The following is a 25,134-nucleotide window of genomic DNA, read 5'->3' as shown; positions in this document are numbered from 1 at the left end:
GGACCTACGAATAACGTTGTGTGTAGTAGGTACACCATCTTAAGTAGTGAGTAGCTGGTCCCAGGCAGAGAAATCATTGTGTACATCCATAGTAGGAATTAGTGAAGAGCAGATATTATTCCCATGCTTGATTCTTGCTCTGTGACTCTTCTGTGTCTACAAGTCCTAAATAGTGATGTCAGCGTACACAATTTAAAGCATACATTGACGTGCAATTTATTGTATTTTAAGACAAAAGTGGTAGTCAAGGATTTCTACAGTAGCTTTTTAATGAAAACTGGAATATTCATTTAAAAATTATCTTCTCACTAGCAATCAGTAAACATGAAAAAATAAGGCTTATCCAGTAAATTAGTCAGTACAAATTATTCTTCCACTGTGGTATTAATGACTCTACATCAGCTTGGCAGAAGGTATTAAGCTGGGTCTCTCAGGGATCTATTCTGGCTTCAATATCATTCAATATTTTCATTAATGACTTGGAGGCTAAAGTTGGGAATATGTTAATTGCGTTTGTAGATAAATACAGTGTTGAAAGTAATCAAAATATCATGGTGGTACAAGGCAGATGTAAATGACAGAGCCTGTGTCTAGCTCATCAATACAGAGTATGGCAGAAGCATGATAACCATGACATGGGATTCTGGATATGACTGTTCTACCAATAATAAAACATAACTATAATGATCATAAATAGGATACAGTTCCTGAAAAAAAAATACAGAATCCATGAGATTACATGAAGTATTCCAGATAAGAAGAAACAACCAGATGCACACATATTAAATATGAAAATCAGTAACTTGACAGTTAGAGAGAAGGATCTAGGTACTTTAGCAGTTGATGAATTAAATGAGTCAACAACATGACATATTTCAAATACTGTAAATGCTATCTGGGTTGTATTATTAGGAGTGTCATGTTAAACAAGTTAGGCAATTATGCTGCATTGCTTAGCAGTACATCAGTGCACTTTAGAGTACTATTTTCAGTTCCAGTTACTCCTCAAAAGAGTGCAGGACAAAAAAGAGAAAATTTGGAGCAGTTTTCCTAAGCAACAATTTAATCAAATTTGGAAGAATATTTCAAGTGGAGAAGTCTTCAAAGCAGTAAGATATACAAATTTAATAAAAGGTAAGTGAAATAAATTGATTCTGTAAGTACTACATGGCTCAACTATCTTTGCATATTAAACAGAACTAAACATAATGTTGTAGGATTAAATTTAAGGATTAAGATAGAAATCTGGGCATAAATATTTTGTAAAGCTTTGACTTCAGGTTGTCAATGAAAGCAACTGCCAGTTGAATCAATGAAAACATCAATCAGTGTGAGAAAATAGGCACATTATGTGGGTTAATGGGAAAATCATTCCTTTTCTACAGAGTTTGGGAATCCTGGGACCATAAGCCAGACATGTGCCTTTTGTGAAGAAGCCACAGCCATTCCCAGCAGAAGGGCTAGAGATGGTATTACCCATGAATCTCATTGCTGCTGCAAGTGTCCCTGGAGGAAGTGCATTAACCCATATAGTGAAAGAGATTTCCAGCCAATTTGGCTGATAGAGAATCACAGAATCACAGAATAGCAGAATGATAGGGGTTGGAAGGGACCTCTGAAGATGATATGGTCCAAGCCCCCTGCCAAGGCAGGATCACTTAGGGCAGGTTGCACAGGAACACGTCCAGTTGGGTTTTGAAGGTCTCCAGAGAAGGACACTCCACAACCTCTCTGGGCAGCCTGTTCCAGTGCTCCATCACCCTCACAATAAAGAATTTTTTCCTCATGTTGAGGTGGAACTTCCTGTGCTGCAGTTTATGCTCATTGCCCCTCATCCTATCGCTGGGCACTACTGAAAAGAGACTGGCTCCATCCTCCTGACAGCCACCCTTCAGGGATTTATAGACATTGATAAGGTCCCCTCTCAGCCTTCTCTTCTCCAGACTAAACAGCCCCAGGTCTCTCAGCCTTTCCTCATACGAGAGGTGTTCCAGTCCCTTAATCATCTTCGTAGACCTCCACTGGACTCTCTCCAAAAGTTCCCTGTCTCTCTTGAACTGGGGAGCCCAGACGCAATACTCCAGATGAGGCTTCATCATCACAGAGTAGAGGGGGAGGATAACCTCTCTCGACCTGCTGGTCACACTCTTTTTAATGCACCCCAAGGATACCATTGGCCCTCTTGGTCACCAGGGCACATTGCTGTCCCATGGATAACTTATTGTCTACAAGAAAACCTTTATGTCACCAGCAAAGAAGGCAGAACAGAGGCAGAGAAATCTAGAGGACTGCAAATTAAAAAAAAAAATGGTTTCAGGAAATTTAGTCCACAGTATAGAAGCAGATTAGTGTTTCATGTAGGATCAGAAGAAAGGGTAGATGATAAAACAGGATAAGAGGCAGTTTGAGAGAGGTGGCTGAGTACACCAAATCCTATAAGAAGTCCCACAGAAGTGAGTTTTGGGAGCAGGGGCTATGAGGAAGGGGAGAGATAGTATAGCAGTGCAGGAGTGGAGGTGAACCCTAGTATAGGAAAAAGAAATTTTTACATAAGGAAGCTGAGTGTAATGCTGTCATTTGACAAAGATACTTCAAGTCAGAGTGTGGGGAAGGATTCAGATACTGTGCCTATGTATTATCCTTCTACAGGGCTATGTGGCCCATTACCATAGATAAATCTTTTTACCTCACTATGTAGAACAAGGGCTCCAGAACAAATTATCATGTGGTCTATTGCAACGCAAAATAATGGATGTAAGCTCACTTCTTTTATCTTGCATCTGTTTTGAACAATATTCCACTAAGATTGAAATTTATCTCATTTTTTTTAGCTGTCTACCAATTAGTTATCTATTGTTAGTCAATTATTTGGATCCCTCTCTAGTCAGCAAAGGAAAATATGCTCTCAGAGGACCTTTACTTTCTCACTCACTTTCTCTCTTACCCTCCTCCCATCTGTACTGCTTTTCTCTCTTTTCTTTTCTTTCTTCCTTTCTACCTTTCTGTCTTTCTTTTCTTTCTCCTTTTCTACCTTTCTGTCTTTCTTATTTGGGATAGTTTTCTTCAAACTTTGTGTATTGAACTGGCTGTAGAGGGATGTGATAAATACCGTAGCTGGGTGCAGTTCCAGAGTGAGAATTTAAAAACGGATATGTATCTGTCAGTGGTGTGGAGCTGTCAAGAGTCCCCTAATAGCTACCCAACAGAAACTAATGATATGACTAAGTAAAAGCTATTGTCTTTTTCTTTAAATACTTACTGAATACTTCCCAAAAACACAACATACCTCACCATGCTGTCTCTTCATTAACCAGAAAAACATATTCATTTTTTTTTCCAATAGCTTCATTATGTTTTCTCTTTTTTTTCCGTGCTGTCCTCTGCGTGTAACATTCTCCCTAGACTGGAAATTTGCTATCATAGACAGTTCACTAGGCGGCACATGGGAAACTCTTGCACACATAATTATATGTTTTAATTAGAACTAAAGGGAATTACATGTATAAATACTACATACTTTTGGAACTCTGTTTAATGAAAAGCTGGGAGGTTACTGAACTGCTCCTCTATTAAAACAAATGAACTATTTCAAGAACAAAAAAAAGAGATGTTTTCCTTTAATATTAACATCTTTTACCTCTTGGTTACAGTACTTGAAAAACCCTTATGCTCCCTTAGAATTTTTATGATTCTTACTTATTGAAATCAGAAGCATAATTTATTGCTTTTAGTATTTAGAGGTCATGATATGGGAGAAGGAGACAAAAGCAAGTTGACAGAAACATCAATGTATTCCAAATACAATGGCAGTCTTGTGTACCATAGACTAACAGAAAGGATTGATTAGTTATACCATAGCATTTGAAGTCTTGTTTGCTCTACACAGAAAAACAAAATGATAATAGAAAGAAAAATTTAATTGCAAGCAACAGAAGTGATGAATGATAGGGCGCAGTTTGGTTCTTCAGTGGTGTGTGATCACTCATTTGGAGGGAAATGTTAAAATTCCCAAAGGGAAAAGAATTCTCATTATCTTTTATGGTTGTTTTTATAAAGTTAGAAATTGAATATTAATCAGAAACAGAAGTATGTTTTATAACTGGTAAATTCAGATTCTTAACGAAACTTTCATGAGCACTCTGAATAGAGGAAAATATATGATTTAGGAGTAAAACTTACAAATCTCCTCTTACAAGTTTCTGAAAGAAAACAAGTCCTTTCACAACTGATTATACCTTGAGATCTATTAGTAAGCAGCTACTGAAAGCAATTGATTTTACAAACTAACCTTTTTTGTATGTATCCCAAAATCTACAAAAGGAAATGCCTGGATACATCACAAAAAGATCCAATCGACCAAACTGTAGATTCATTGTTAACTTATCACAGTACTCACACAAATGTTTGCAAGATCAACACTCAATTAAATATTTAAAACTACAAGGACTGAAGCCATATGATTTTCAAACACTAATTACTTTTCCATTTACAACTGTGGAATACACATACAATATTTTCCCAATTAATGGGATAGCTTGTTACACTAGGAAAAAGTAATTTATTTGAAATGTCTTTCTCTTGTTAAAAGAAATATGAAGGAATTCAGCCCTGGAATTTCACTGAGCTTAATAGATAAGTGACATGGTTAAATCACACCTGTCATTTTACAGATGAAAGGATTTGCCAGGATATAAATTACAAGTATAAATCTTCTATATATTAATAGGATAGTAGATAGTCTCAGGTTCAGCTTTCTAAGCCATGACAGTAATGGCCCTGATAATTAGCAGCAAGTTTTAATAATATTTAAGCAGCAAACTTCAAGGGTCACTGCTTTTAAATCAAACCTCAGGGTTATTTCAGTTACCTTGTGTTGCAGAATCAGAAGGCTGGCACCTCATAAATCCCCTTGTATTCTTAAGTGGTATTGACAGGACTCTGTTGTAGCATTACATGAATTCTGATTTATTTTGTATGGGAAATGCAGTACTCACTGTGGAAGTATTGCAATACGGAAACTCTCAGAGGGTGGCTTTATTGTATTAAAAGAGCAATACAAATAGAGTTTAAATTCTCTATTGTTCCATAACCTGCAAAAGAAGAGCCTGAAAGGGTACTAAATGCTTCTTTATACCAAACACATAAGAACGCTTATTTTTATGACTACAATCTGACAGCTAGATCCTGCATTATAAAATCTACCCTTATAGCAGATCAGGACCAAGTCAGACAATAAGAACTTTTTTTCCTTCGGTGTCAATATGCCAGGAACTGCTTCCTCCTACACAGTCTTCTCACAGGAGCCTAGGTTTATCCACCTTAGCATCAGCGAGAAAGCAGCCATTTCCAGAATTAAATCACTCTGAAGCTGCCTGTCTGTACACTGGCTATAAAGGGAGCTTGGTCTTATTTTATGAAAGGGTAAAGCAGGGTGAGAGGACTTCAAGCAAAAATGTAAGGACAGAAGGCTTAGACTGAAGCTTTATCTAACTGACGTTGTTCCCAACAGCAACATGCAGAGAGGACTTATAAGCTCTTTGGAGTAACTGTGTTCCCTATTGCCATCAAAAAGGGGAATCTTGCTGAATTTCTGCTGACTACCATCACTTGCATGTGTAGGTGGTAGAGATCCTCTTGGTGTATGGAAGAATGGTGTCAGCAAGACTGGACTCTGGGACTACAGTCAGTGATTATGGGTGGGTTGATATTGCCTGATGTCTGATACACAGCGTTTCTCATCCTCTGCTGCAGAAGATGAGAGCCACCTTGAATCCCTTGATCCCCTCCTTCCTCAGCCAAGCCTTGTAGGAAGGTGGCCTCCGGGCACACGTGACTCTCGGCTACACAGGCCTCCTTATTGGGTTTCTGCCCTTATCCACCTTTCCAGAGAGCGTGAGCACACCACAACCCCACATGAGCAGTCCTTATGAGGTGTAGCTGCTCATTCTCTAAACTGCACTGTGAAAACACTTTCTCACACACATAATTCTTTCACTCTGTTTCCTCACTTTTCTGCCTCATCTAGACAGTAATTGATAGACTTTTTAACTATCAAGTTGGTAAAATATGCCTGTGGGACAGCATGCACCACATTTCACTGTGAATGAATGGAAAATTGTCCACACATGGACATGTTCATAAACATGGAGCAGTTCTTTGTGTTCCCTGCATTTCCTGTAGTGAGAGGGAGATCCTCTAAATGTACACCATGTACACCAGCTGCAGTCCCTCTTCCACCCCCTCAAGAATCTCTCCTTGATGTCACCTTTTTCTCCTTTTCCTTTTCTCTATATCTCTGAGGCCTGAGGCCCTGCCATGCCTGGCATCTCCTCATCACCTTCCTGTTGGTCCTGGCCATTTCTGGTACCAGGAAAAGGAAGCTGCATGGGGAAAGGGGACAACTACAGACTCTATTTCTCTTGCCTTGTCCTGTCACATCTCCACACATCTCATCAGCGGGCAGTGCCCACCTGTCCTCAGATGATACTTTCAAGGAATGATGAGTGCTTTTGGGGCAATCTGCTTGGTGTCTCTTGTTGTTACCTTGCCTTTATATTTGTGACCTTTTAATTGTTGCCCTCCTCCCTTTTCTATTTATTATTTCCCACACACTCATTTTTCTTGCTCCAGAGGGGGTTTTTTTTCTCTATTTGGCTTCCCTTTGGGAACAGGGTGTTGGTTTTGGCCAGGCATGAATCTGTCTATAAGAAAAAGAACTAAGAGGAGCACCAGTTGTTAGTTTATGTTAAGGAAAGAATAGAAGAATAAGATATATGTCATCTTTCTTCTAGTGCTCTTATTTTCCTCTTTTCTCCTTATGTTGCCTCTTTTATCTGCTACCTTGTCCTGGTTTCAGCTGGGATAGAGTTAATTTTCTTCATAGACGCTAGTGTGAGACTATGTTTTGGTTTTGGGATGAAAAAGTATTGATAATGTACTGATTTTTTCAGTTGTTGCTAAGCAGTCAAGGACTGTCCGGCTTTCCATGCTCTGGTCTGCCAGCGAGAAGGCTGAAGGTGCACGGGGAGCTGGGAGGGGACACAGCCAGGACAGCTGACCCAGGCTGGCCAAAGGGATATTCCATACCATATGACATCATGCTCAGTATATAAAGCTGGGGTGAAGAAGAAGTGGGGAGATGTTCAGAGTGATGGCGTCTGTCTTCCCAAGTAACAATTGCACGTGATGGAGCCCTGCTTCCCATGGTGAACACCTGCCTGCCCATGGGGAGTAGTGAACGAATTCCTTGTTTTGCTCTGCTTGTGTGCGTGGCTTTTGCTTTCCCTGTTAAACTGTCTTTATCTCAACCCATGAGTTTTCTCAGTTTTACTCTCTTATTCTCTCCCCTGTCCCACCATGGGGGAGTGAGCGAGCGGCTGCATGGTGCTTAGTTGCTGGCTGGGGTTAAACCACAACATACGTGGATTCTGGAAGTTATCAAAGTTAGAGATTTTCATATTTAATATCTGTGCTAACAGGATTAAAACTGTCAATTGATGACTTCATTTTGACCAATCCTATACTTTAGCTCTACAACTGTATATAGCAAAAAGTAATGAAATGTAACAATATTTTGTGTGGAAAACAATCAGTCTTCCTTTTCTTTGCTTTATACTTGCTATTTCATCATTTTATTGGATTGTCCCTAACTGCTGCATTGTGAGACGTGGTGAACAACAGTTCCTGATTTACTTTTGCTATAATGGTGTATGATTTTATAGGCGTCCTTTACATATCTTCCTCTAGATACTATACTCAGTTCCCATATTTTGTCTTCCAAATGAGGAGTTAAAAAGTATTTAGTTTATTACATATGGTACTGATAGCTCAGATGGAACATTTCTTTTTCTTTTTCTTTTTTCCCAGATGGGATAATGCTAGAAATGAATGTGGTATTCATTTTGGAGTCTCATCATTCATTTTTGCAGTACATGATTTTCCTGTTTATTTTCTTCCCTTCTCCAAATAATTACCCCCTTCTCATTCTAGGATTTTCCTGAATCATCTCAATCGTTGTTAATTCCTTGATTAATGTGAAGAGAGATGACCTTTGCATATAATTGCTGTCCTATTGGTAGTGGTAGGCTAATTCTCCTATATAATTATGATAAAATTATAAACAAAATAATTCTGTGCAAGTGATACATACTTATTTGCCTTCCAAGGCGTTACCAAAAACCTTTTTTACCTTCTTGTTGGCATTTTCTTTTTTTCCATTCACTTCTTTATGTTCTTGTTTGATACATTATCTTATTTGCCTCTATTTACTTATGGCCATATTTTGCCACGTTTGTGCATAGTGAGAACTCGTATTGAGTAAAATGTTACTTCTCAATCCTGCTAATTTACCTCATTGGAGCACACACATGAGCATTCAAATAATAGTATGCTTTTTTCCCTGCTTTTTAAGTCCTTGGACTCAAAGAAAATATCTTGCTCTCTTTTTGTTAAATATTATATCTGTTTTCAGAACTTTAAGAAATTATAAACAGTGTATTTTTTAAGAAATGCATCATTTTATAAATAGAAATAAAGACCAATAGAATCATTAGTCCTTATCCTGATGGTCTAGAGAAAACAGCTTAAAAAATTCCCATAATTTCTTTCTCTCACAAGCCTAAAATTCATGAAGCACTATGTTGCATCTCCTGAAAGAGTTTAGGAATGGTTGCTTTCCTCTGGGGCATTGCAACTTCATACCACTTTCTTCCTCTGAGCTGTGCCTAAGTGGAATAATTGAACCCATAATTTGCAGTTATACTAGCGGGAATACAATTATAAAGATTCTCACTCCTAAAACACACCGTTTTTTCATTTGATTTAGGCACTTAGGAGTCTAATTCCTATTGACTTTCAAATGTGATTTAGCCTCTTGTGCCAGATTTGTAAAGGTATTTAGGTTCCTAATTCCTGTAATCAATGGAAGATACTAGCTTTTAAAAATGTGGCCCTGAGGTGCCTAATTTCTATTGACTTTCCTAAGTGTCTAAGCCACTTTCAAACTTCTGAGTCATGCAGGTGTTTTTGAAAAGTCACTAAACAGTGTCTACCAGCACACCCCCTCCAGTCACTGGGTGAGTGGTAACTGCAGTTCCAGTGTGAATGCTCTTAGCCTTTTATGGAGGGAGCTGACACTGCCTGCAGTTGGAGAGACGGCACGGCACAGAAATAAGTGATTCATTGATTGGATGCAATTACTATATAAGGCACGACTCCCAGACTTATCTTGCTCATATACCATAATCATCATTATTGCTATTGCAGCTAATGGCATTCATGTAAGCAGCAACTTTTACCCTTGCCTGTACAGGAAACAGAACTGGACTTTTAAGGCATCAATCATATTTTGCTCTGATAAATTTAGTTCTTAGTCAGCAGTTTATTCTGTGCAAAATGTTAGATATTAGTCTCTCTGAATGCTCAGTTAAAACACAACTAAATCCTTCTAGGTAGACATCCAGCTTAAAATTAAGAATTTTAAAAAGGTATTTGTTAATTAAATTTATTATATTTTGTGGCTGATGGAAGTACAAAGCATAGGCTCTGCGTGTGTGTGTGTGTTTTAAGAGAAGTGTGGGCAGAACACTTGTTTTCCACTAACTGTGGACCATATGCTAGTTTTAGTACATGTACTTCCACTGATGTCAAATGGATTTTCTGATTCATATCTGAAGATGTCTGTGGTTCTTTATATGCAAATAAGAATAGACATTGTCCATTTTTTATACAAATTATGCCCAGATTGAGTTGGTATGCTTTGAAGCCATATGTGTCTTCAGGCAATGATGTACAGGCGCATATTCCACAGTGGTATGTTGGTAAGGGTCTATACAGAGAAGTGGTATAGCTGGATGGTTAGGCTATAAAGCTTAATAGGCTTAAACTGATTTTGTGTTAAACTTTTTATAATAATAAGGGCTCTGAAAACTGAACAAAAATTTTGCTTCAGACACATATTTCTCTTTTCTCAAATGAATAAAAAACAACCAAACAAAATCCCATGCACACATGTACCAGAAAACAGCTGTGATTTTTATAATGAAATTTTGCAGGCAATTAGCCTGGAATGTAGAATAATCAGTTTAAGTAATTTAAATTGGGCAAGATGTGGTTTTAAAGCAACTACTGCACATTCTCAGAAGCTACTTGCCATTGGGATATTTACTTTGCATTGAGTACTGCAGGTTCATAATATGCAATCTGTACTGTTACTACAACACAGCATGTCCATGTTCAAAGGAGCCATTACCTTAATGCTGTAAAGTAACAAAAGTAGTGATTGCTTTTCATACATATAAATCATAAAAGATGCTGATGTTGCACAAGTGTTAAGTGAGCTTGCTTTGTAACTGCGCTAGGAGCTGCAGATCCCCTATAGCAATTTTGAATTATTGTGCATACACATTCATATTACATGTGATAATGACCATTGGGAAGAGCATGAAAAAAAATAACTCCATGTTATAGAAAATACTGCGATTGAAGAAGCCCGCAAACCCAATACATCGTAACAGAACATCTCTATGTCTTTTTTTAATTTCCATGCTAAAAAGAGATAAAATAAACAATAAAGAATTACCCTAAAATCACACTGACAGGTATGCTACATTTCCAGCACAAGACAGAGAATATAAAATACACAGTCTGTTTTAATGGGCTGCTTTCCTAGTTAACTTTTCTGATTGTACTAGGGCTGCCATATGTCCAGGTTTTTCTTGACATGTCCTGTTTTTCCTCCCGAAAATGGTGTCCGGGTGGAATTCAAGTATTTTGGACATTTTTTTGAGAATTACAGATTCCTGCAGCTCAGCTGGAGAAGCAGCACAGACATATCAGCTATATATGGGCAGGTCAATGCATCTGATTTTATGCACACGTGCAGGCCATCTGTATAGCTCAGGTGCAGCAAGCCCACTGCTTTCTGGACGTATTTCTTCTGGGAAATCCTGCAAAAAAAGGAAGGTAAACCTATAAATTACTCAGACTGAAAGCATACCTCCATTTATACTAAGTTAGAGAACTTCGGAATGAAGGATTCAGTCCCAAGCAATGCTCTGGATTATTGCCATACTATGGAGCTCTTCACCAAATAAAGTTGAAATTGTCATCTGCTGCAGTGTTGTCTCTGCAGCCCTGTTGAGGTGCTTACAAAAAGACAAAGAGTGTCGTGCAGGGCTACGAAAGTTGACCTGTGTAAAGCAATGGATGGCCTTTTAAAGTCATCACATCACGAGGACACAGCTTAGGCAGATAGCACCATGTATCAGACACGTCTGAGAGCATACCCCTAACCGGTAATTCACTGTTAGCTGTTTCACTGTACTAAAGTATTACAGCAAAGACTGAATACAATATATCACTATTCAAGACCACTTTAGTACTCAGTCACAACAGTCTCAATATTGTGAGACAATTCTTTATAAAATATAGCACCTTCTGCCCCAAAGAAATCTAAGCCAGCTTGTATATAATTGTATGAATCTATTCACCACTGACACCCTGTACCAAATCTAGTCTGAACTTTAACATTCCTGACTGTAGTGGGTTAAGTTAACACCAGCTTAAAACAACTTTTGTAACATAGTGATTTAATAATGCATGGGGTCTTCAGCTCCAAAATTAGTAACAGATGGTGAGGCGGGATTCATTCCCAGTCCTGAGGAGCACTTTGCTATACTTACTTTGCTCCAAAAGTGATTGAGAATGCAGCCCAGAAATATAGGTGTGCAGATTGCTTCTTATGGGGAAAGACTCGTTTGTGCAGAATCTTCTTAACCATTGCTGTGCTTCACTGTTTTCTAATATGTAAATCTAAGCTTAGTAAAGTTACGGATTAAAATTAAAACAGTCATTTCAAGAACTGTTATGTACTCCAATATTTCTAACTACTTCTGTGTCAGTAACATACATTCTCAGTGCAGCCACAGCACTCTGAGAAATTTTTTAGCACTATTGTTATGAATAAATCTTTTTCTGACTATGTACTGTATATAAATGGGTGGTAATTAAAAGTTAGTATTTTTTTCCTCTTTTTGTAGATTTCTCCAAAATACTTCATGGTACCATACAGGAAAATTGTTACAACCCAAGAGAACATTTTAAGGCAATCTATGTTTGAAGAAAAAAATAAACATATATACATAATTTTGAACCAGTACCCATACAGAATATCATCTGATAAAATACAACATGACTTCCTGCTTAACCTTCCTTCCACTGTCCTCTTGCAGAAGAAACCCGTTTCTTCTCTTCACCTTTTGAATCACAGAATCACAGAATCACTAGGTTGGAAAGGACCTTCAAGATCATCAAGTCCAACCATTAATCCAGCGCCACCATGTCCCCTAAACCATGTCCTGAAGTGCCACATCCACATGTTTTTTGAACACTTCCAGGGATGGCAACTCCACCACCTCCCTGGGCAGCCTGTTCCAATGTTTGACCACCCTCTCAGTGAAGAAATTTTTCCTAATATCCAATCTAAACCTCCCCTGGCGCAACTTGAGGCCATTTCCTCTTGTCCTATCGCTAGTTACTTGGGAGAAGAGGCCAACACCCTCATCGCCACAACCCCCTTTCAGGTAGTTGTAGAGAGCGATAAGGTCTCCTCTCAGCCTCCTCTTCTCCAGACTAAACAACCCCAGTTCCCTCAGCCGCTCCTCATAAGACTTGTGATCCAGACCCCTCACCAGCTTCGTTGCCCTTCTCTGGACACGCTCCAGCACCTCAGCATCCTTCTTGTAGTGAGGGGCCCAAAACTGAACACAGGATTCAAGCTGCGGCCTCACGAGTGCCGAGTACAGGGGCACAATCACTTCCCTACTCCTGTTGGCCACACTATTCCTGATACAGGCCAGGATGCTGTTGGCCTTCTTGGCCACCTGGGCACACTGCCGGCTCATGTTCAGCCGGCTGTCAACCAGCACCCCCAGGTCCCTTTCCATCAGGCAGGTCTCCAGCCACTCCTCCCCAGGCCGTAGGGTTGCATGGGGTTGTTGTGGCCAAAGTGCAGGACCCTGCACTTGGCCTTATTAAACCTCATACAGTTGACCTCGACCCATCGCTCCAGCCTGTCCAGATCCCTCTGCAGACCCTTTCTACCCTCCAGCAGATCAACACTCCTGCCCAGCTTGGTGTCATCTGCAAACTTACTGAGGGAGCACTCGATTCCCTCATCCAGATCATCAATAAAGATATTGAACAAGACCGGCCCCAGAACCGAGCCCTGGGGAACACCGCTTGTGACCGGCCGCCAGCCGGATATAACGCCATTCACCACAACTCTCTGGGCTCGGCCCTCCAGCCAGTTCCTCACCCAGCGAAGAATAAACCTGTCTAAGCCACGAGCCGCCAGTTTCTGCAGGAGAATGCTGTGGGAGGCGCTGTCAAAGGCTTTACTAAAGTCCAGGTAGACAACGTCCACAGCCTTCCCCTCATGCACTGGGCGGTCACCTTTTGGGACTTTGACCAACTCATCCCATACCTTTGTGTCTTTCTCTTGTCTTTCCCTTCTTTCTTACACTGAACTCTGGCTACCTGCTTTCACATTCAAAGAAGGGCCTTTCAATGGCTTATCTCAGCCTGTTTTATTCTGTTAAATGAAGTTGTTTAACTTTTCTGTCAGGTCCTTTATGTTTTTCTCTCTTTTTTTTTACTCACATTTGGAAAGGTATCCTTGTGAACATCCGCAATGTTAATTCTCATAGAGAGGGCTTTAAACTAGATTCGAAGGGGGAAGGGTGTAAAACCAGGGTCACTAGAGATGAGCCTAGGCATGTCATGCCGGTGTTGGGGGTAAAATCAATAGCCCAACTCAAGTGCATCTACACCAACGCACGTAGCATGGGCAGCAAACAGGAGGAGCTGGAAGCCATTGTGCAACGGGACAGCTATGACTTAGTCGCCATCACAGAAACGTGGTGAGATGACTGAAGTGCTGCAATGGATGGCTATAAGCTCTTCAGAAGGGATAGGCATGGAAGGAGAGGCAGTGGGGTGGTTCTGTGTGTTAGGGAGTGTTTTGATTGTATAGAAATCGATGATTGTGATGACCAAGTAGAGTGCTTATGGGTAAGGATGAGAGGGAAGGCCAACGAGGCAGATATCCTGCTGGGAGGCTGTTATAGACCACCCAACCACAACGAAGAGGCAGATGAAGCATTCTACAACCTACTGACAGAAGTTTCGCAATCATTAGCCCTTGTTCTTGTAGGGGACTTAGATGGAATTTACCATATGTCTGCTGGAAGTACAGCACAGCAGAGAGGAAACAGTCTAGGAGGTTTCTGGAGCGTGTGGAGGATAACTTCCTGGTAAGTGACCCTACCAGGGGAGGTGCCCCACTTGATCTGCTGTTTACGAACAAAGAAGGATTTGTGGGAGATGTGATGGTCAGAGGCCATCTTGGGCTTAGCGACCATGAAATGATTGAATTCTCAATTCTTAGTGAAGTAAGGAGGGGGCTCAGCAAAACTGCTACCATGGACTTCAGGAGGGCAGACTTCGGCCTGTTCAGGTCATTGGATGAGAGAGTTCCTTGGGAGACAATCCTGGAGGGCAAAAGGGTCCAGGAAGGCTGGACGGTCTTCAAGAAGGAAATCTTAAAGGCACAGGAGAAGGCGGTCCCCATGTGCCGCAAGACGAGCTGGTGGGGAAGATGACCGGCCTGGTTGAACAGGGAGATTTTGCTGGGACTCAGTAAAAAAAGGAAGGCTTTTCATCTTTGGAGGAAGGGGCAGGCAACTGAAGAAGAATACAAGAATCTCATTAGGTCATGCAGAGAAAAAATTAGAAAGGCAAAAGCCCAAGTAGAAATCAATTTGGCCATGGTCATAAGGGACAACAAAAAATGTTTTTACAAATATATTAACAACAAAAAGAGAGACAAGGAGAATCTCCATCCCTTATTGGATGTCGAGGGGAATATTGTCACCAAGGATGAGGAAAAGGCTGAGATCCTTAATGCCTTCTTTGCTTCAGTCTATAATAGCCAGACCAGGTATCCAAAGGGTATTCAGCCCCCTGAGCTGGAAGACAGGGAGGGAGAGTGGAACAAACTCATAATCCATCAGGAAGCAGTTAATGACCTGCTATGCCACCTGGACACCGACAATTATATGGGACCTGATACGATCCACCCAAGAGTACTGAGAGAGCTGGCGAAGGAGCTTGCCAAACCACTCTTCATCATTTATCAGCAGTCCTGATTAACAGGTGATGTCCCAGATGACTGGTGGCTTGCCAATGTGATGCCCATCTCCAAGAAGGGCTGCAAGGAGGATTCTGGGAACTACAGGCCTGTCAGCCTGACCTCGGTACCAGGGAAGATTATGGAGTGGTTCATCTTGAGGGCACTCAGAGGGCATGTGCAGGACAACCAAGGGATCAGGCCCAGCCAGCATGGATTCATGAAAGGCAGGTCCTGCTTGACCAACCTGATCTCCTTCTATGACCAGGTGACCCACCCAGTGGATGAGGGGAAGGCTGTGGATGTTGTCTACCTGGACTTTAGTAAAGCCTTTGACATTGTCTCCCACAGCATTCTCCTGGAGAAACTGGCGGCTCATGGCTTAGACAGGTTTACTCTTTGCTGGGTAAAGAACTGGCTGGATGGCTGAGCCCAGAGAGTCGTGGTGAATGGCGTTATATCCGGCTGGCGGCCGGTCACAAGCGTTCTTCCCCAGGGCTCAGTTTTGGGGCCAGTCTTGTTCAATATCTTTATTGATGATCTGGATGAGGGGATCGAGTGCTCCCTCAGTAAGTTTGCAGATGACACCAAGCTGGGCAGGAGTGTTGATCTGCTGGAGGGTAGAAAGGGTCTGCAGAGGGATCTGGACAGGCTGGATCGATGGGCAGAGGCCAACTGTATGAGGTTTAATAAGGCCAAGTGCAGGGTCCTGCACTTTGGCCACAACAACCCCATGCAACGCTACAGGCTTGGGGAGGAGTGGCTGGAGAGCAGCCCGGCGGAAAGGGACCTGGGGGTGCTGGTTGACAGCTGGCTGAATATGAGCCGGCAGTGTGCCCAGGTGGCCAAGAAGGCCAACAGCGTCCTGGCCTGTATCAGGAATAGTGTGGCCAGCAGCAGCGGGGACATGATTGTGCCCCTGTACTCGGCACTGGTGAGGCCGCAGCTTGAATCCTGTGTTCGGTTTTGGGCCCCTCGTTACAAAAAGGACATTGAGTAGCTGGAGTGTGTCCAGAGAAGGGCAACGAAGCTGCTGAGGGGTCTGGAGCACAAGTCTTATGAGGAGTGGCTAAGGGAACTGGGGTTGTTTAGTCTGGAGATAAGGACTGAGGGGAGACCTTATCGCTCTCTACAACTACCTGAAAGGGGATTGTGGTGAGGTGGGTGTTGGTCTCTTCTCCCAAGTAACTAGCGATAGGAAGAGAGGAAATGGCCTCAAGTTGCACCAGGGGAGGTTTAGACTAGATATTAGGAAAAATTTCTTTCCTGAGAGAGTGGTCAAGCATTGGAACAGGCTGCCCAGGGTCGTAGTAGAGTCACCATCACTAGAAGTGTTCATAAAACATGTGGACGTGGCACTTCAGGACGTGGTTTAGTGGGCATAGTGGTCTAGTGTTGATGGTTGGAATTGATGATCTTAAAGGTCTTTAGAAAAAAAAAATTTTAAAAACTCACTATCTTCCTCTAATTCTTAAAACTCTCCTTTTCCCTGATGTCTTCAAAACTCTTCCCAGCTGTCCAGCTGCTAGTGTTGACCCAACTCACAGGGAAGTCTGCTGCCTCCCTGGGGCCTGGGTGAGAGACGTCACCAGGAAATTCCCTGGTCTGGTTCGGCCCACTGATTACTACCCGCTGTTGGTCATGCAGGTTGGCAACGATGAGGTTGCGCTAAGAAGCCCAAAGGCAGTCAAAAAGGACTTGAGAGCACTGGGGCGACTGGTCAATGGAGCGGGAGCGCAGGTAGTGTTTTCGTCAATCCCTTCAGTGACGGGGAAGAACGCTGAAAGGAACAGGAAAGCACACCTGATCAACACGTGGCTCAGGGGCTGGTGCCGCCGTCAGAATTTTGGGTTTTTTGACCACGGGGCGGTTTACACGGCACCGGGCCTGCTCGCAGCTGATGGAGTGCAACTGACGCCGAGGGGCAAAAGGATTCTTGCTCATGAGCTGGCAGGCCTCATCGAGAGGGCTTTAAACTAGATTTGGAGGGGGGAGGGGATAAAACCAGGCTCACTAGAGTTGAACCTAGGGTTAGGTTCAACGTGCCAGAGTTGAAATCGATAGCCCGGCTCAGGTGCATCTACACCAATGCACGCAGCATGGGCACCAAACAGGAGGAGCTGGAAGCCATTGTGCAGCGCGACAGCTATGACGTAGTTGCCATCACAGAAACGTGGTGGGATGCTTCTCATGACTGGAGTGCTGCAATGGATGGCTATAAGCTCTTCTGAAGGGATAGGCAGGGAAGGAGAGGCGGTGGGGTGGCTCTGTATGTTAGGGAGTGTTTTGATTGCATAGAAATCGAAGATTGTGAAGACCAAGTAGAGTGCTTGTGGGTAAGGATGAGGGGGAAGGCCAATGAGGCAGACATCCTGCTGGGAGTCTGTTACAGGCCCCCCAACCAGGATGAAGAGACGGATGAGACATTCTATAAGCGACTGGCGGAGGTCTCGCATTCACTGGCCCTTGTTCTTGTGGGGGACTTCAACCTACCGGACATCTGCTGGAAGTATAACACGGCAGAGAGGAAACAGTCGAGGAGGTTCCTGGAGTGTGTGGAGGATAACTTCCTGATGCAGCTGGTGAGTGAGCCCACCAGGGGAGGTGCCTTACTGGACCTGCTGTTTACAAACAGAGAAGGACTGGTGAGAGATGTGGTGGTCGGAGGCTTTCTTGGGCTTAGCGACCACGACATGATAGAATTCTCAGTTGTGAGGGAAGTAAGGAGAAGGGTCAGCAAAACTGCTATCATGGACTTCCGGAGGGCAGACTTTGGCCTGTTCCGGTCACTGGTTGAGAGAGTCCCTTGGGAGACAGTCCTGAAGGACAAAGGGGTCCAGGAAGGCTGGACAGTCTTCAAGAAGGAAATCTTAAAGGCGCAGGAGCAGGCGGTCCCCATGTGCCGTAAGAAGAGCTGGCGGGGAAGGCGACCGGCCTGGCGGAACAGGGAGATTTTGCTGGGACTCAGGGAAAAGAGGAGAGTTTATCACCTCTGGAAGAAGGGGCAGGCAACTCACGAAGAGTACAAGGATCTCGTTAGGTCAAGCAGGGACAAAATTAGAAAGGCAAAAGCCCAGCTAGAGCTCAGTCTGGCAACAGTCATAAAGGATAATAAAAAATGTTTTTACAAATATATTAACAACAAAAAGAGAGGCAAGGAGAATCTCCATCCCCTACTGGATATGTCAGGGAACATTGTCTCCAAGGACGAGGACAAGGCTGAGGTACTTAATGCCGCCTTTGCCTCAGTCTTTAATAGCCACTCCAGGTATCCACAGGATATTCAGCCCCCTGAGCTGGAAGACGGGGATGGAGAGCACAATGTACTCCTCATAATCCAGGAGGAAGCAGTCAAGGACATGCTAAACCACCTGGACACCCACAAGTCTATGGGGCCTGATGAGATCCACCCAAGAGTACTGAGAGAGCTGGCGGAGGAGCTTGCCAAGCCACTCTCCATCATTTATCAGCAGTCCTGGTTAACAGGGGAGGTTCCAGAAGACTGGAGGCTTGCCAATGTGACGCCCGTCTACAAGAAAGGCCGGAAGGAGGATCCTGGGAACTACAGGCCTGTCAGCCTGACCTCTGTTCCAGGGAAGATTATGGAGCGGTTGGTCTTGAGAGTGCTCACAGGGCATCTGCAGGACAACTAAAGGATCAGGCCCAGCCAGCATGGGTTCATGAAAGGCAGGTCCTGCTTGACCAACCTGATCTCCTTCTATGACCAGGTAACCCGCCAAGTGGATGAAGGAAAGGCTGTGGACTTTGTCTACCTGGACTTTAGTAAAGCCTTTGACAGCGTCTCCCACAGCATTCTCCTGGAGAAACTGGCGGCTCGTGGCTTAGACGGGTTTACTCTTCGCTGGGTGAGAAACTGGCTGGAGGGCCGAGCCCAGAGAGTTGTGGTGAATGGCGTTAAATCTGGCTGGCGGCCAGTCACAAGCGGTGTTCCCCAGGGCTCGGTTCTGGGGCCAGTCTTATTCAATATCTTTATTGACGATCTGGATGAGGGAATTGAGTGCTCCCTCGGTAAGTTTGCAGATGACACCAAGTTGGGCGGGAGTGTTGATTTGCTGGAGGGTAGGAGGGCTCTGCAGAGGGATCTGGACAGGCTGGATCGATGGGCAGAGGCCAACTGTACGAGGTTTAATAAGGCCAAGTGCCGGGTCCTGCACTTTGGCCACAACAACCCCATGCAACGCTACAGGCTTGGGGAGGAGTGGCTGGAGAGCAGCCCGGCGGAAAGGGACCTGGGGGTGCTGGTTGACAGCTGGCTGAACATGAGCCGACAGTGTGCCCAGGTGGCCAAGAAGGCCAACAGCGTCCTGGCCTGTATCAGGAATAGTGTGGCCAGCAGGAGTAGGGAAGTGATTGTGCCCCCGCAGCTTGAATCCTGTGTTCAGTTTTGGGCCCCTCACTACAAAAAGGATGCTGAGGTGCTGGAGCGTGTCCAGAGAAGCGTGTCCAGAGAAGTGCAACGAAGCTGGTGAGGGGGCTGGAGCACAAGTCTTATGAGGAGCGGCTGAGGGAACTGGGGTTGTTTAGTCTGGAGAAGAGGAGGCTGAGGGGAGACCTTATCGCTCTCTACAACTACCTGAAAGGGGGTTGTGGCGACGAGGGTGTTGGTCTCTTCTCCCAAGTAACTAGTGATAGGACAAGAGGAAATGGCCTCAAGTTGCGCCAGGGGAGGTTTAGATTGGATATTAGGAAAAATTTCTTCACTGAGAGGGTGGTCAGGCATTGGAACAGGCTGCCCAGGGAGGGCAGTGGTGGAGTCGCCATCTCTGGAAGTTTTCAAAAAACGTGTGGATGTGGTGCTTCAGGACATGGTTTAGGGGACATGGTGGTGCTGGATTAATGGTTGGACTTGATGATCTTAAAGGTCCTTTCCAACCTAGTGATTCTGTGAAGTGCATGCAATGATGACCAATATGCTTTATTGTTTCCATATTTTTCTATTGTGAAAAAACAATGTTGAACATTTTGTCTAAGGGCAAGTTCAGGTTTTCAAAGTGGTCAAAAATTTATAAAACAATATACTCACCATTTGAGAGAAGTGATATGAAAGTGAGGAAGAAATAATTTGTTCAAATGACAAGAAATTTTAATAAAGTCAATGTGAAGATTGGGCTTATCAAATACAAAAATTTTAAGACTAAAAATCAATGAACCAAAACTAATATTACAAAAAAGGGGTCTAAATACTGAATGAAATAGTCTGGGATAGAATATTCCATCTGTAACTCCACTTCTCAAAGTTTGGAAAAGAAAATATTTTCCTTTCAAATGGACTCAGTGAATTTAGAAAAATAAAAAAAGATACTATTACTTGTTGTTATTGTTGTCATAACTGTCATCAAGATTCTTCCATTAAGCATTCACAATCAGCAGAATGTCCACACTAAGGACAGCTGACCAGTGGTCCACACAGTTACAAACAGAGGAAAAAAAAAGATGTTCATCCTCATTCCAGCATATTTCTGTGTTTTCCTCAGATTCTTCTTACTGCTGTCCTTCGTTTTCTCACTCTCTTCCTTTCTGCTTTTCAACCCTGAGAGCAATCACAATGGCAGCAGACATTTCAGCCTAGTCTCAGCAAGAGCAATGAAGGAGATGGACCTAGGCAGATCAGTCACACAAAATCTCAAGAGTAGCTAATGAGAGTCTGGAGCAGAAACTGTGATATTAGAACTGACTGATCCTCTTGAAAACGTCTTGTGAAGACAGACCTCTTAAACAATCTGTTACACCCAACTTTTCCTGTCCCAACTTTGTTTGCATTTGTGTCTTTTTAAAAAGGTAAAGTAGGAATTTTTACACATTAATTCAAAATTCACCAGCAGAAGTAGTACTGTGTTTTCCACCAGGAGAATGAGGTTACATCTAACTTCCTGAAGGTATTCATCCCAGAGAGCAATTTGTGATCTGCAAGCCAAATTCATGCAGAGTGCCTCACGTCCACCCAGCTCAAAGCTAGCTTCCTCTAGAGTAGACTAGTCTTGTTCACACAACATAATACTCAGTCTGAATTTCCTGTGGGTCCTATTTGGTATATCTCAGAATGAACAGTGAAAAAGGCTGTTATTTTCTTCTTTCTTTTGGTGTGGGATTGGGTTATTTTTTGTTGTTTGGAGATCTTGGTTTATTTTTTTTTTTCTGGCTTAAAGTGCTTTAAATAATGGAAAGGTCTTATTCCACTGGCGATTTTTATAATATAAATCAAAACTGTGTTAGGTCTTTCCTAAACATTAACTGCCTGTTAGCAACTGTATTATTTTAACATACTTGATTTTCTGAACCCACTCATTCCTTTAAAATGAAGCCAGTAGGTATTACTTGCTATTCCTTGGTTCTAGACTATAGACTATAGGTCTCTGATGCACAGATTTTTGCTTATGATCATGCAGTGCCTTACCATGGAGGTCCTGCTCCACAATGATAATAATTATTACAAATAGCAGTTAATGCTAGTATCTGGGCTTGTTTATTCTGCTACAAGATTAATGTTATTGGCATTGTGGGAACAACTTTCTATTACAATCAGAGCCTGTGTGTTTTGTTCTTTGCAAACAGCCTCAAACCTCACCACAGAGAGCCAACGCCACTTTCCCTGATGGAAGGATCTCTCCATCTCTCCCCAACAGGCAGAGACATATATACAAAGTCAAGTCTACAAAGGAAGGAGTGAAATAACTCTCTTGAGCTAAGGAGCCCCAGGTTAAGGTATAGGTGTTTCCAGGAATTAGGAATTTGGGAATGGAGGAGAGGTGAGCTCATTTCCATGAAGAGAGCTTGCCCTAGGCAGTCCTGTAACTCACTGTTAAAGGCTTTCTCGGGGGTTAGCCATCTGACTAAGGTTGACCTTTACACTGAATAAATCAGTCTGCTACAGAGCCATGTCTGTAGCTGTTGAGGGCTTGCTTGCACAGCCTGCAATCTAGTGCTGCATCTGACCCATCTGATTCCTTTTCCATAGGAAAATGTGACATTTTCATTTCCAGACCACTTTGAGGACAAGTAGTAGAAAAGACCATTATTATTTTACATGTTGCTAAAGGCAGATAAATCTATTAGGTAATTCTTCAACACGTGATTTTGTTGCTAAATTTATTATATAAACTTATTTTATAACATGGGGGATAATGTTAGATAGTTTGTATAGTTAGTTCAATGATAATACAATCAAATTTCAGAGATAAATTAACTCTTGGTTTATTCTAGAAGCACAAATATTTCCTGGTAGTCTTTTCCTCTTACCGTCTGCATGGTCTTAGAATAATGTAAGTTCTCCAGTCACTTAGAGCTGTCTTTTTCTATGGCTTTTTTTAAATTGTTGCCCATTGTATAAATAATTAGTTATTCACTAGGCCACAGAGAAAAAATTAAAGGAAGTCTAGGACCTGCTAGAAGAGGAGACACCCCAGCAGGGATTTGTATCACCAAATTTTGGCCTACTTCCATACGGACTAGTTTTAGGTAATAAACTAAACTTTCTTTACCATCAGCAGAGGAAGATTCACAGCTCAAACTAATCCTTAGTTAGGTCTTAAGACTGCTTTTCTGACCTGACATTGGCTATATATCCTAGAAGATACTTTAAGCAAAATGACTATTGTTTAGCTGTCTAAAACTAAGCTGCATAAAACTTGCTCTTAAATTTTAGTTTGTGCCTTGACGATAGTTTCAGTACTATACATAAAACAGAAAAGCTGTAATATGGGAGATTGGAGGAAGAGCAATGGATTGTCAATATCCACAGAGTTTGTGTTTCTCTTTTAATTCAAAGAGATAATACATCAAAACCTTGGCCTCCCAGGTCTCAGAGAGGGCTTCAGCAGTAGGGTTACCAGAAGCCAGTATCACCACTTCTGCCATAAGGGACTTGCTTGATTTTCTGAATGGTGCTTACACCAAAAGCAATTGTGTCAAGAATGCTGAACTGGACTATTACAGTGTCTCATTTTCTCCCTTTTTTTTTTTTATTTTTTTTGCTTCAGAAAAAACTATTTGTTAAACTTAATCTAGGCTCAAATGTTTTCCAATGCCCTAAGGTTTTACTTTTTGTTAGAAAAATGATCCACTAAAATATTTTCACTTAGCTCTGAAAATAAATGTGCCAAATACAGCTGAAAGAGGACCAAAAATATGTTCTGTTTTGGAGACTTTCCACTGTCCAAGTGAAAATGTGGACATAATATCTAATATTTCTTCCCCTCCCCTTAGCAAAAATTATTTCCCCCTAGTCTGATGCAAGCTGGTAACATTTTGGTTGTTTGTATTCTCTCTTACCTTTTGAACCACAGGAGCTTTTACAACCTTTTGATTCCCTTGTCTCTTGTCTGTGAAAGAGATTGAATTATTCCCTATGACTTCTTCCTTGGGCAAAAGACTTACTGGTATCATACCTGATAGATGGACTAAAATGCTGGACAGTGTTAATACAAAGCACAATCTGAACACAAGACAGTTTAATCATCCTCAGGAGAAGCAGACCATGCTTTGAGCCCTGCTCAGTGACCATTAGCTCAGCAATCCCAAATTTGGAATACCTTCTAAACTGTAGGCCTCCATCCTAATGTTCTCATGATCCTGATGTAATCCATCACAGCTAATTATATTAACTTTCTCAATTTCATGCCATATGCTTCACTATTTCTGTAAGAGAAGTCAAGATTTCCAAAGGACAGCCTCTTATTTAAGGTTGAAAGTACTTTATATTTTTTATTTTATTTTATCATTGTATCCCACTTACCCTACCCATTTAATGATGTAGTCACATTACCATCAGCAGATAACAAGAGAACTATTTTTTCCTGACTTTTTCTTTGTCCTTCTTTTGTAAGACTAGGTTAAACAGTGTTTTCCCTTTCATAGCTGAGAACTCTGCCCAATGACACAGCTGAAGTTAAAACTAGTTGAAAGAGAGTGTGAGCTTTTGTTGGGATCTGGCTGGAAATCATTGCTTAGTGGAAGGCCAAAGTGTTCCTACTTTTTCAACAAACACTTTACAAGGCAAGGAACTTTAAAGAGGAATGACAGCAAAAACTATTGGAAGATTAATGAGGATCCCTGCAGTCTGGTCTTTTATGGATCACCAGCTTTTCTTTCATCAGCTATATTTACTCAGCAAGTAAATCTACTGCTAAAAATATGAAAAGCTCTTCCACAAGCCTGCTTAAAGGTAAGAGACCCTAAACAAAAGAGTTAACAGCATTCTACCAACAAAGAAAGCCCTGAGGGTGTGGAAGGGGGAAAAAACCCTTAGGGAAACCTTCATTTTGCCTGTCAATTAGTCATTTTGCTATTCACTGCCGTGTAGCTCCTGAACTATCTTTCCTCACAAATGGAAAGAAAGCAACACAGGGTGGTTAATCATATTGCTGCATTGATCTTTTATTAAGCAATATGCTGAACTTCTTGGACTGTTATTAAAGCTAAAATGCATTTATGGCATCCAGCATGTATATCTAGCCTTTTGCATCAAAGTGTCTCCTGGCACTGTCACATACTAATGAGAGGAGTTGAGCCTGGCAAACTTCACATTTATCAGGAGAAACACAACTGTGTGTATTATACATTTTTAATGACTTGTCTCAGTCCTGATGTTAACTTGTAATAATTTACATTTGTAACTTATTACAGCAAATGCAATTTGTAATGATACAAAATAGTCCATGAAAATAACATTCTATTGACAGAATTTTCTCATGCGTTTTTGCTATATTCTTGATGACATGGTGGTGATTCACACTCTATTAAAAATGATCATTCAAAACAGACCACTCCTGTTTCAGGCCAAAAGCTCTTTCCTGTGAGAAAAAGAGCAGTGAGGCTCCCCAACATGAAAAAAGCTCCCTAATCACTGAGGATCGAGACCAGCAGGTAAATTAAGCTCCTACCAAAATTTTAGCTGAAAGTTAGTCCTTTTGCTACATCATTACTAAGAA

The sequence above is a fragment of the Phaethon aethereus genome, assembly GCF_964289735.1.
Source record: "Phaethon aethereus genome assembly, chromosome: 3".
Classification (NCBI taxonomy): domain Eukaryota; kingdom Metazoa; phylum Chordata; class Aves; order Phaethontiformes; family Phaethontidae; genus Phaethon; species Phaethon aethereus.
Note: the sequence above shows the minus strand (reverse complement) of the source record.